Source organism: Talpa europaea (assembly GCF_964194135.1).
Source record: "Talpa europaea genome assembly, chromosome: 9".
Classification (NCBI taxonomy): domain Eukaryota; kingdom Metazoa; phylum Chordata; class Mammalia; order Eulipotyphla; family Talpidae; genus Talpa; species Talpa europaea.
In genome coordinates, this window is record NC_140076.1 from 39977695 (window position 1) to 39990585 (window position 12891).

A 12891-nucleotide genomic window follows, 5' to 3' on the forward strand; every position below is an offset into this window, starting at 1 on the left:
GGCTCAGCCTAGATGCTTGGATACCCAGTCATTCAACTTTATCTACTCTGCCAAATTGGCTTAATAAATCTCCGATCTGAGGCTAGTATTAGGTTTGATTATTATTAGTAAGTTCCAGAGAGATATTTCTGGTGGAAATTATCTTGAAAGTGCAAAGCCCTTCTACTAAGTATCATTAAGTAAAACCAGCCTTGTGGGACAAGTTTTCATACTGTATTATACTGAGTACTGATAGATGGAGGGAAGGAACCTGCAGAAGAATCTGACTTGACAAGGCAGATGTTAAACATCTATGGGAGATTTCTATCTTTCAAGCCAAAATTAAGGCTGCAAAAGAAGAATAATCATTGTCTAGCAGAGGACATTGCGGAGCAGAGGACGATTTAAATGCCAATTAAAATACTCATTTTTTTATTCTGTATTTCTAGCACCTCAGTATTAAATGACTTAATTTTATTGATTGGTAGTTAAAGTTGTTTTTATCTGCCCGTGATAACACTGCATATAATATGTGTGTGAGTATGACAAACACTTTTTAGAAAATCATTAGAACTGTAATAGTAATTAAAGTGTCCTGTACAAAAACAGCTGCAAATGCGTGTGATTAAAGAAGGCCAAATTTAAAAGTCATAATTTTCTTGAAGGTTAGTAAAGAAAACTCAAAGAAAATGAAAAAAGGGATCCAATAAACAACTAATGCACACATTTTAATTCCCTGGTTCAGTTCAGTTTAACAATTTATAATAATCAAAACGAGATGACACAGATTGTAGTGGGCTACAATTAAGTTATGATTCGTCATGTACAAGTAGATTTCCTTCTCTGGGCTATAATTTTCTTAAATACAAATGAGGAAATTAAGCCAAATGACCTTAATTTTTTCTTTTTAAAAATTATTTCATTAAAAAAGAACATGTAACTGTGGTACTTTAGATATTTCCTGAAGCACACTACAATGAAATCTTTATTTTAAAACAAATTTTTAGAAATTTAACCAGGCACGTGTTCACATATCACTGAGTTATCATCCAAAGAATACACACACGTCGTTTTTTGTGGAAGGGGAAAAGATGGAGAAAACTTTGACTACAGATCTCCACACTATAAATGTCCTAGGAGGTGGTTTCAGTGTTTCAGCTCTAGTTGTGTGCGGTATGAGGTCTTTACACAAGCAGATTGGAGTGGATGGGGGTATATTACCAAAGAGCTTTATTTGTTGATGTTGTAGTTATAGAAATACAAAAGCGATAATGGCTAACAGTCTTCTTTCTGAGGGTTAGGGAGAAAATACATTCACTGTAATCAAAATTCAGGTGTACTTTAACCACAGCGCCACCTCTGGGCGGTCTTTATTTCTGCAGTCTTTGCGTTTAGCAGCCCTTACCCATCTGGGCAGCAAGATTTGTGGTCTGAAAAGTGCCTGCTGGAATGAGGTAGCAATTGCAATCTTTTATTCCCACTGATGCTAAACCTACAAAAAACTGTCTAAACACACACAAGTTCATTATGGGTTAAGGGAGTTTTGCATTCAGGTATTCTTCAAAGTATGTAAAACTGCTCAAAGTAATAATGCTGCCTAAATTCAAAATAATTGATGTAAGTGCCCAGCAGTTTAAGAAACCTCAGGTGATGTCACATCCATTCATCATTCATCCTGTTCACCTACTATAAGAAGAAAAAAGACTACAGTGGTTCAGAAAGGAGAAACTCAAATTGTTTCATTTTTGAATCCTGAATCAACCTACATTATCCCTCCACTGTATTAGCCATACCTTCCCTTCTTTTCAATTAAGTATTTTAATCATAATCATTTTTTTGCTCTGCAAGTGACAGTTCTCTGAAGTTCCCATGGGCAACCCCCTGGCTGTCCACACAGAACTATGTCCCCTTGTATGCTGGTATGGCATCCTCCAAGTCAGAGACCCCAGCTCTTTCTCAAGAAAAAATATTTTGGACTTAGTGAATTAGTGAATGCAAAATTGTTTTTTATTTTATTTTTAAAAAGATTTATTTATGCATACAAGAGGTGTGGGGTTGGGGGAGAGGAGAAAGGATTCACCAGAGACAGAGTAGGGAGGAGAACAGGCAGATCTATTGAAATACACTGCTGACAGGAGGAGTGGGTGAGACAGGAGAGGTCTGCTGCGCCCAGTGGGTTAGTTCTCTGACCAGGGATCAAACTCATAGCAGCAGATAGCTTCATAGTGCTGAGACTTAAGCACTATTGCTCCACCAGGGAGGCTCCAAAATTGTTTTTTAAAGGCCATCTTTAGGAAGGAAATTTTTTATCTGCCTACTTTCATTGCTGCATATTGTTATAAAATATGATAATATTTATCACAAAGATCAGTTAAAAGATTTATCCAAGACGAATCTGAAAAGCTTGAATCTAGAACAATTATGAAATGCAAAAGGTGGGAAGAGAAGAGGGAACAGTAGTTAACAGCAGTTGTGAAGAGAAAACCCAAGGAGAAGAAATGACAGTTAAGTCCTTGCCATGTTTTGTGGTACTACTGGGGGGTACCCTGTCAGCGACAGGGGAGGTACTGCACAAGCAGTGGAATCAAGATTATTTTTAAAAAGACTTATGCTAAACTCAGTATATCTAAGAAACTATATTTTAATGATGCATATCTTGGTTTTTCATATTGATAATACTTTAAATTTACTGACCACCTTTCATTAATACTTCTTTTTTTTTTTAGAGTATTTTTTTTTTTATAGAGGCATGCTTTACTTATTTATTTATTTGTTTGTTTGTTTTGTTTATACATGCACTGGGTACAGTCAGAAGCGCGGGAGGGTGAGAGAATTCACCAGAGCCAGAGCAGGGAGCAGAGCAGGCAGAAGGACCGAAGTACACTGCTGAGGGGAGCAGCGGGCGGCAGGAGAGGTCTGCGCGCCATGTGGGACCCTCCTCAGGTGGCCGGGGAGCAGCCGGGGATCGAACCGGCGCCGCAGAGGCTGCGGGCAGCTTCCCAACCTAGCGCTAAACCGCTGCGCCACCCGGGAGGCCCTCATTAATACTTCTTATAATCCCTTGTAAATATCTCACCAAATTTCTCGTGTCATAAGATAGCTTATATATTAAAACATGCTTGGTTTTTTGTTTGTTTGTTTTTAAAAAAAGCAACCCAAATGTCTACATTTGGTAAATGTCCCACAAAATTATATAACTTAGGAAGTTCTAATTTCTTTTTAATAGGGTAATAATAAAAGTATAGTGAAATAGATTTTATCACAACAAAATAATTAGAAAATCACTGAGGAAAATGAAACAACATTGATATTGTTCTGATTAGAAATATAAGCTAAAATGTAAATTTTCCCTTCATTTATTTGATTAGGACATTTGAAACTCCTGTGGATAGTGGGAAAGGTAAAGATGATGACAGAAAGGAAGAAAATGTACCTCAGACATGTTATTTTCTCTGACGTAGTAAGGTCATTCTCGTTGTAGTGGCAAAAAAAATGATCTATTTTCTTCATATGTGTTCATTAGAGTAGGAACAGGACCTTAAAACTTCCAAATTTGCTTCTGAACTACCAGCAAATCTTGATATATAAATACATTTCATAATCATGACACCTGGTTTACTCACACTACTTATTTCTAGGGTAGAATTTTGTCATCAGTATTCGAGAACAAGTGATATTCTGCATATATCATCGCAAGTGCAATAAACCATATATGTGAGAATATTACATGATCATAATATATATTATATGTTCATTAGACCATATGTGTGGGTATATTAAATGTTCATTAGGTCTTCTAAATGGTCCGGTGGGTCAACGGGCAATGCTTATTAAATCCGAGTTAAAAATTATTATGGATAAATTTCATTTTGTAATAGTTACAAAAGAGGGCATGCAGATGACTACACCATCTGTATATATGTGAAGTGGTTATTACTAAGAATGTATATTAAAATTATAAATCCAGTAGAAAATAGCAATTCTATTTAACATTAATTACTTTTCCTCTTCCAGACGATGGAAATGAACAATTTACTGATAGAAAAACTAAAGCATTAAAGCAGAATTCATTCCCCCTTATGTTCCCACTAACTGTTCATGGTTAAAGAAGACTAATAATTCAGAAATTTCAAGGGCCCCAACCCACAGCTTTTTGGTGGTGTCACTTTTAATTAGAGTATTGAATTAATTCAGTTGTTTCTCTATGAGGATTTGTAAGAAGTTTAATATTTTAAAGTGTAATACAGGTCTCGATTTGCTCTCAAAAAAAGTTGATGAAAATATGATAATATTTATTCATTTAATTGTAATGAATGACCCTGGTGGAATTAGGGGAGTTCAATCCATACCTGTCCATAGACATGAAAAACACACATTTCTACTCTATACACTGTCATAAATTTTTTAGAATAAAAAGAACAACTAGATATGGATTTTTTTAAATAATAAAATTGGATAACTCAATTGACTAAAATGTGTTCCCTCCACGCAGAGGTACACATTATAACGTCATCATTTATATTTCTCAACATAAATCAAATTTCATAATAAAATTGTTTTTGATGAATCACCACTTCTTTTCTAGCTTCAAAACATTCTGACAGAGAAAGCAAATTTGTTGATTTCACTGTATGATAAGAAATCACTGAAAATATATTTAAGACCTTTAGTCTAAGATGGTAATTTCTTTTCTAAGTTTCCTTTAAAAGGAAAATATTCAAGTGAAGCCATTTTAAAATTTGGGAGAACAGCTCAAGAATAAAATAGGCTTTCTTTTCAGCATTTTTCCAGAGCCATCTGCTGTGCTCTCTGACAATAAGGCCAGGAAAAGTCATTACAGAACAATACTCTGGAAACAATTTGCTTCAAAGAAAGAATGAAAACTTAAACAATACTACCTTTATACATGTTTGTTCTAATTAGAGGGTTAAAACATCCAACCATTGTACCCAGATGCCTCTCTCTTCTGTTTCTATTGCTTGTCTCCACCAAGATAACAGTTAACACTGCATTGAAATTCCTACTTACTGCTTGTGTCCAGTAGTAAATCCTGGAGCATTATTAAAATATCTGCCTGTTATCAGCTCAGTCAGGGAATGAATTATTGACTATAACTCATTGCTGGGAAGACTACATATGACACTCCAGTGAAGTTTTGATAATTTCTAGAAGTCATGGTAATTTATGGAAAGGGGTTTTGATTGATCTCCCACCACCTATTTTGCACCTATCAGTAAATAGGACACATATTGATGGCCCGCTTGAACTACATTAACAATATGAGGGATTCACAACTTAAGCATTTCTTCTTTTCCCAGTTCCATTTCTGTGAAAAGAATAACTTGGTTTCTAATAATTTTCTACTGTGTGGTTTACCCATACAGATTTCCTAATGCAGTCACAAATCTAAATTATAGGATGCATAATATCACTATTCTAATAATTATTTCTATATATTCCTCATTTGTAGCTGTACCAGACTCTACCTTTGTGGAAAAAAAGCCCTGAGACCCTTGGAATAGAGGAGATCTTTTGAACAGATGAGACTGGAGCAAAATATACACAAAGTTTTTTTTTTTTAATGAGATAATATTGCATTATAACATTATGTAAGTTCCCTGAAAATCAACATGTGATACTGAAAGATTTTAATAGTGTCTAATTTTAATAATGTCTAAGTTCTAGGATACAATTTATAGAATAATAGAGAATTTCTAAAACCAATAGATGGTGGATAAATTATTATTTGAAAAAAATATTTGCAATACATTTGATATAAAAATCATAGGTGCCATTTAATATGCTGTAACTGTCACTTTAAAGTCCATTTCTTGGAACATTAAATAATAATCACTGACAGTCACAACTTTCTTTTAATTTAGGTTTATTTTCCTCCTGACTCACTTTTGCCACATTCTCCAAATATAATTATTTCTCAGAGTGAACTCTACTAGACAAATGTTTCCTTTATTTCTTTACTGAGTTTTCATCATTGTGATTTCATTATTGTTTTGTGTACTACAACAATTGCTTCCTAGTAAAAATAACCAGGACTTTCAACTTTTAGTACAACAGCATGTAATACAGCAAACAGTATCAATAATAGTTTAAAGTTTAATGGCTATTTCCTAGGTAACATTTAAATCATGTCCAAAATTCTATAAATTTGAATTTATACCCAAATAGTAGTTAGTAATCTGATACAAAAATAACGATATCTCTTTTGCCAGTACAGTAGAAATTGGGTGTGGGTAACTTGACTGAACTCTTGCCTTAAAGAAAATAATTCTTTCTTCATTTTATCTTAATTTAGTAGTGTCTAGAAGTCATCTAAACAATTTTAAAATTAAAAGATAATGTTAATGGGAGAGACTGTTGTTATAGGATAATGGTTTCCTGCTGCTAGATTAATGCAGTGGCAATAATACTGGAGCATTTATTGAAAATAAAGGGGAAGACAAAGCCAGCAGATTTATTTTTAAAGCAGGTGTCTTGGATCCTATGACACTGTTGTGTTACAATTACTTTGTTTCCATTTTGCCAAATGGCTGATGGAGAATGATCCCTTTTCCTAATGTGGGGTGGCAGAATTTGCTGGCACCCTGAAGACTGGAGCATACATTCTTTCTGACTAGAGAAACACATTTGTTATGACTAGTCCAATCAGAAGATACATTTTAAAGACCTGCTCTTCAAAGAAACAAATACAGAATTTGCGAATTTGTGCATCCTTAACAAAAACAAAAAAAACCCAGCGCACTTCTACTCAACAATCACTTTAGAAACATTAAAAATCCCCCACATTAGTGCACAAATGCATTGCTTTCCAGCCATCCCCAGGAATGGCCTACAGGACAAAGCTCTGTTCATGGATGTGAACCTTTGTGGCTGACTTTCCCGGACTTACCTTCTTTGAATACATATGGTAACTTTAGACCAAGTAATATACTTTTCCAAGTGACATCTTCACAGGGATGATCTGGTAGTCAGAAATCAAAGATGGTCCTCAAGATTACCCAGCCCCTGATGTGCACATTGTACGTAATTAGATTGATTGTGGGTGGGCCTTGATTGTGGGTGGGCCTGACTTAATCAGGTGAACCATTTTCAAAGAAGGTCTAGAGGTCAGAGATGGAAGAAGTCAGAGAGATTCAAAGCAACAGAAGATCTTCTCCTACTGTCCTGGAAGGAGCAAACTGCCACTTGTGAGAGATATGACGGACGAGACACAAGGCAGAGACCTGAGACTAAACTCTAGGAGCTGAGTGTGGTCCCTGATTAATAGTTCATAAGGAAATAAGGGGCTCAGCCCTACAGCTGTGAAGATTGCATCCTGTCAACAACCAATGACCCTGAAGAAGTACCTTGAGCTTCAGAGATGGTGGCCCCAGCAGAAACCTTAACCTCAGCCTTAAGAAACCCGGAGCAGAGAACCTAGCTATGCCATGCCAGAACTCCCAGCCTACAGAAACATAGTAAATAGGTGTGGTTTTAAGCCACTAAATGTATTGTAATTTGTTATATAGTTTGTTAAGACAAATAAGATATTTTGTTGCCACCTCTCCCTCTACTGTGAACTACTCTATTTGCTCCTTATTGTCCAATCTTGCCTAGCAAAGTGTGGGGTAAAAAACTCTAGCTTCCTCACAGCTATCAGGGTGTGCTGTCCATAGGACTGGCTTTTAAGCAACAAAAACCAACAACTAAGTCACGTGTAAGGGATTTTACTGAAAGACATCAGGGTCTAGTGGTTCTTATAATTAATATGAGGCCTGAGGATCTGTCTGGAGAAAAAACAAGCACCAGAGAAGCTCCAAATAATTACGAAGTAGGAATTTCAACCGTAGTCTCTTAGCAGGAACAATTGGTTAATATGGGGTTGCCAGACAAATGACCTCCAACTGTTCCCATTCATCCTTGAGTCACCCCCTAGAATTGCAAAATCCCTGAAGAGAGCCATTGGCATTCTCAGGTCATGTGTCCGTCTCCTGAGGAAGCCAAAGAACTGACCTCTCCGGCCACCCACGCAGATTTTATAGAGTGGGAGAGAGGGAATTCCCTAGAAGGAACTAGATTGTAAAAACAAAAAAAAGAGAGAGAAATGTCAGCCACATTGTAAGTGGTCAGATTGTAAGTGCTAGAATCACGTACAAGGGAGAATAGAAAGCCCAGTAGACAAATATCTCCAAAACTTTTCATTAAGAAAAAGAGACTGAGATTTGTGCCACACAGGATCCCATAATGAACCTGAAGAACAGGCCTCTGTAGCACTTGGGGGCTGGCGGGGAGGGGAGGGTCATCTGAACAAATTCAACATCCAAGAATCCAACTTTTTCTCTACCTGCCCTACGCCTATGTAGACTAGGTTTCTACAAAATTCCATAGCGTTCCATACAGTGGCCATATTGAGATAGCACATTTAACACCAGTTGGCACATAGTAGTTGTTCAATAAATGTTTTGTGAGTGAAAAAATGAACAGAAAATAACAAAATTTTTATTCAGGTAAATATATGTATATAGTCAGTAGCTATGAAAAACACACATAGCTATATATAATATATGATATATATTTGTACACATATATATTACATATACACATATATATTACATACATTTGTACATATGTATTATATGTATTTATGTACAAATATATATAATATAAATATAACATAAATATATACAAACATATATTTTTTAAGAGGTGAAAGTTTTTAATTCAAGGAAAAGAGAAACCCATGCTCCTCTAGGAGGCCCTCATCTTCCAAAGGGAGGCATCCTCTTTCTCTGCAGATGCATTTCCAGCACTGAGAAGCATAACCAGACACCAGGGTTCATCTCTCCTATGGTGCACAGCCCAGAATAGTTTCAGATCTAAGATCCCAACTACTCTCCATCCCAAAACACAACTAGGTACCAGGCTAGTTACTATATGACTTGCTGTTCAGTTCTTTTGCACTAATATCCATCCATTTCTTAACTGTCACCCTATCATAAGCCCCATAGTTGTCACTTTGGGGATAAGCATCTGTGACTGTTTGGGTGGGGGAATATAGCTTACACATGCCAGTGTTGTGTTGAGCAAACATTAAGGAGGCAGAGGGAGAACCAACCTGCTAGACCCTCCATGGAAGGATTCATATAACCGACTTACTACAAATGCACTCATGGTTTTATTGCTATTTTTACCTTGATGATTTTCTTTTTTTAATTAACAAGGTACCACTCTTTTATATCCTCGTTACAATATGAGATTTCCCCCTTCAAGTGTGGTCACCACAGCTCTCCCACCACCAAAGCACCCAGTGTCCACCAGAATCCTCTGTGCTCTCCCCATGTCCATGAAAATTTTGCTATCTTCTGATCATTATTTTCATTCAGAAAACATTTACTGATACCTACTATGTGCCCACCAGTGTTCAGAGCGCTGGAGGTAGAACAGTAAAGAAAGCAAAACCCCTGCCCTAGTGGTGTTTCAAATTACCATTTGTTAGATGGTGGCACCTACTATGAAGCAGGGTGAGAACGATACAGAGCATGGAGGCCAGGGGTATGGGTCTAGTGGTGAATTACAATTTTAAGTAGGTGTGTTGGGGAGGTTCAGTGAAAACATTTGTGCAGAGACTTAAGGGGAGTGAAGGAGTGATGGATCCAAGGAAAAGTTTTTTGTTTTTTTTTTTTTTTTTTTTAGGAGGAGCAACCAGTGCAAATGTCCTGGGGAGCTATATGTTGGGTACAGTTTACAGGCAGGAAGGAAGTCTGAGTGTGGTGGGAGATCAGGGTTTAGATTTAGATGAGTTTAGAGCTTAGATTGGAGCAGAGCAAAGACTTATTAAACTTTTAGCTGACTTGAGAAAAAATGCTATTACCAGGCTCTGAACAGAAAGGAGATATGATCTGTTTTAAAAGCATCATTCTTGGCCACTTGTTGAGAACAAACTACAGAGGAGTAAGGCAAATGCAAAGACATCACCAGACAGGAAGTTCTTGCAGTAATCAAGCAAGGGATAAGGGTGGTTTGGACCACAGTGATAGCAGTAGGGAAGTAAAAGCAATGGGATTTGGGGATATATTTTGCGTGGATGAGCCAGATAGAACTGTGGTTTTTATTCAAAATTTACATTGATAGGTTCAAGTGCCTGTGTTTTTTTTGTTGTTGTGTTTTTGTTTTTGTTTTTGTTTTTGTTTTTGTTTTTGTTTTTGTTTTTGTGGGACCCTCGCAGGTGGCCAGGGATCGAACTGGCGCTGCAGAGGCTGCGGGCAGCCTCACGACCCAGGGCTCAACCGCTGCACCACCGGGGGGAGGCCCGGTTCAAGTGCCTTTGTAAGTTCTGTGTTTTCATGTTTGATGACAACTATAAATTCCTTTCGGCTTCTGAGAAGTTGAGCAAAACACTGTTCCCTAGTATCTCTCGCCTTCACAAAATTCCCCTATCCACAAAGTGAGTTTATGTCAGAAATAGCCACAGTATTGTTTTTCACTCTGATCTTTCCATTTTAACTGAAAAAGGAGTAATAAATCTGCATGTGTGCTAGATACTGGGCTGTTTTTTTCCATAAAATAATGCATTTCATCTTATTAACAAATAGACTGATAAAATAGGTACACTGTCTCCGTTTTAAAATTGAAGAAACTCAAGTTATAAAAGTTTAGTGACCACTTAAGGTCAGTGTTCAAGCTGAGGTTCAAATTTTGCAATTCTGCAAAGCTTCATTGGTTGAAGAAGCCTTCCATCATTTGCTCCTATTTACTAGCAATTTAGCATTTGGGCTTTGTGGAATAGGTCTGTGCAACTTTAGTTTCTAAATTTGTGAGATGACTGCAGATGATTTTAGACCCCCAGAGGACATTTAGCTACATCTGGACATACTTTTGGTTGTCACAACTGGCAGGCGGAGGGGTGCTATTGGGAAGAGTGGGAAGAGGCCACAAATGCTGCCACACATCCTACATGGCAAAGAAAAGTCCCCTATAACAAAGACTCCCCCCCCCCCCCCGGGCCTCCCCTGGTGGCGCAGTGGTTAAGTGTTGGGTTGCGAAGTTGCCTGCAGCCTGTGCAGCGCCAGTTCCATCCCTGGCCGCAGGCAAGGGTCCCATGTGGCACACAGACCTCTCCTGCCACCCGCTGCTCCCCTCAGCAGTGTATTTCATCAGTCTGCCTGTTCTGTTCCCCTCTCTGGCTCTGGTGAATTCTCTCACCCTCTCTCTGGCTCTGGTGAATTCTCTCACCCTCCCGTGCTTCTGACTGTACCCAGTGCTTGTATAAATGAATAAATAAAATATTTTAAAAAAAAAAGACTCCCCTGTCAAAAATGTTAATATTATGAGGTAGACACACCCTGTTCTAAATGATTGTTAGATAATAGGATTGTCAGAAGTAACATCAGTAGTAAGATTTTTATTAGTGTTTTCATTAAGATGGCTTAAAAATGAGCAAGTTTCTCTGAAAAAAAGTCGAGAAAAAGACAAAACTTGCAAGCAGACCATAGATCTGTGGCAGATAGCAGGGGAGAGGGAGGAAGAGGGGTCAAAACAGGGGAGGGACGAGCACAAGGGACTATGGTGATGGGTCATAGGTAATAGGGTGGTGGGAGAACTATGGCACTAAACCTGAGGTGAGAAATCACATACTGCACAGAAGTAAATAATGAGGTAAGAAAATAAACAGATAAAGAAATTTAATTTAAAAGACGAGCATGTTTCTATAGTCATAACAGTTTTAGTGTGTTAGCTGGGGTGACATTTATAGTCGTCAGGGAAGTTTTACCCTACATGTCCTATAGCACAATGCTTAGTGCATGTAAGTTTTAGGGTTTATTAAAAAGAAGTGCTAGACACCTGGAGTAAAAAGTTTAGTGGCTCAAAAGTACAAAAACAAAACTTCAAAAATTAAAATTAATAATTGTCTACAAAGGTAATTTATTAATTCAACATATGGATATAATTCAGTTCTTATATAGACACACTAAATTGTATTGATTGTGTTGTGTTTGATGTGATTTGGGTAGATACCCCCAAAATAAGATTGTCTGGGCTCTACAGAAGTTTGATAACCTCTCTGTGGTTATCATTTCAGAGAGAGACAGCAGTAACAGGGTGTGGCTTTACCTGAAAGAAGCGGCTTGCCAGGTGATACCAAAGCTTGAAGGAAACACCTTCCAGCTAGCAGAAACAGCTCCACGAGGGCTCTGGGGTGAGACTAAACTTGGCATGTCCAGCCTAAGATGATGTTGCTGGAATGAAGTGAGAGAGAATGAGTGAGAGATGATGTGAGAGAGAGAACCCTTCAGTTTAATCTGAACATAATGGGAAGCTGCTGGAGAGTGCTAAGCATGGTGCTATTATAATCAGAATTTTTTTTAATTAACTTGCCTTTGGGGAAGAATTGATGTACTAGATTTATATGAAATTGGTACAAATTTACTCTAGGATCTGTTCTCACCTCCCCTCTTAGAAATAGAACCGCAATTTAAACTTTGTCTATTATCTTCTGGAATAAAAGTTTTATGAGCCATGTGACTAAATGGTGGCCAATAAGGAAACTGTAAGGGGAAGTATATGCTAGAAAAGTGCTTTAATGGGAGCTGATTCCCTTGGAAAGAAACCATTTTGTATCACCCATGTTTCCTCTTTCCTTGGGCCTGAAATGTGGCCCTAACAGCCAAAGCTACATCATGAGATGACCATGAGAATGAAATAGTGCCTCAGGATGAAACCTCACACTGAGAAAATGGAGCAGAAAGACAGCATTCCTGGTGAGAGATGGATGGTGACACTATGAAGCTGTCAAAACAACAAGGGAATAGTTACTTCCAAACTTACGTAAGAGAGAATTAAATTGATCTCCTTTAGAGTATTTCTAACTTTTTAAATATAGAGTTACCATCAATTTTAAATGATACAGTAAGAAAA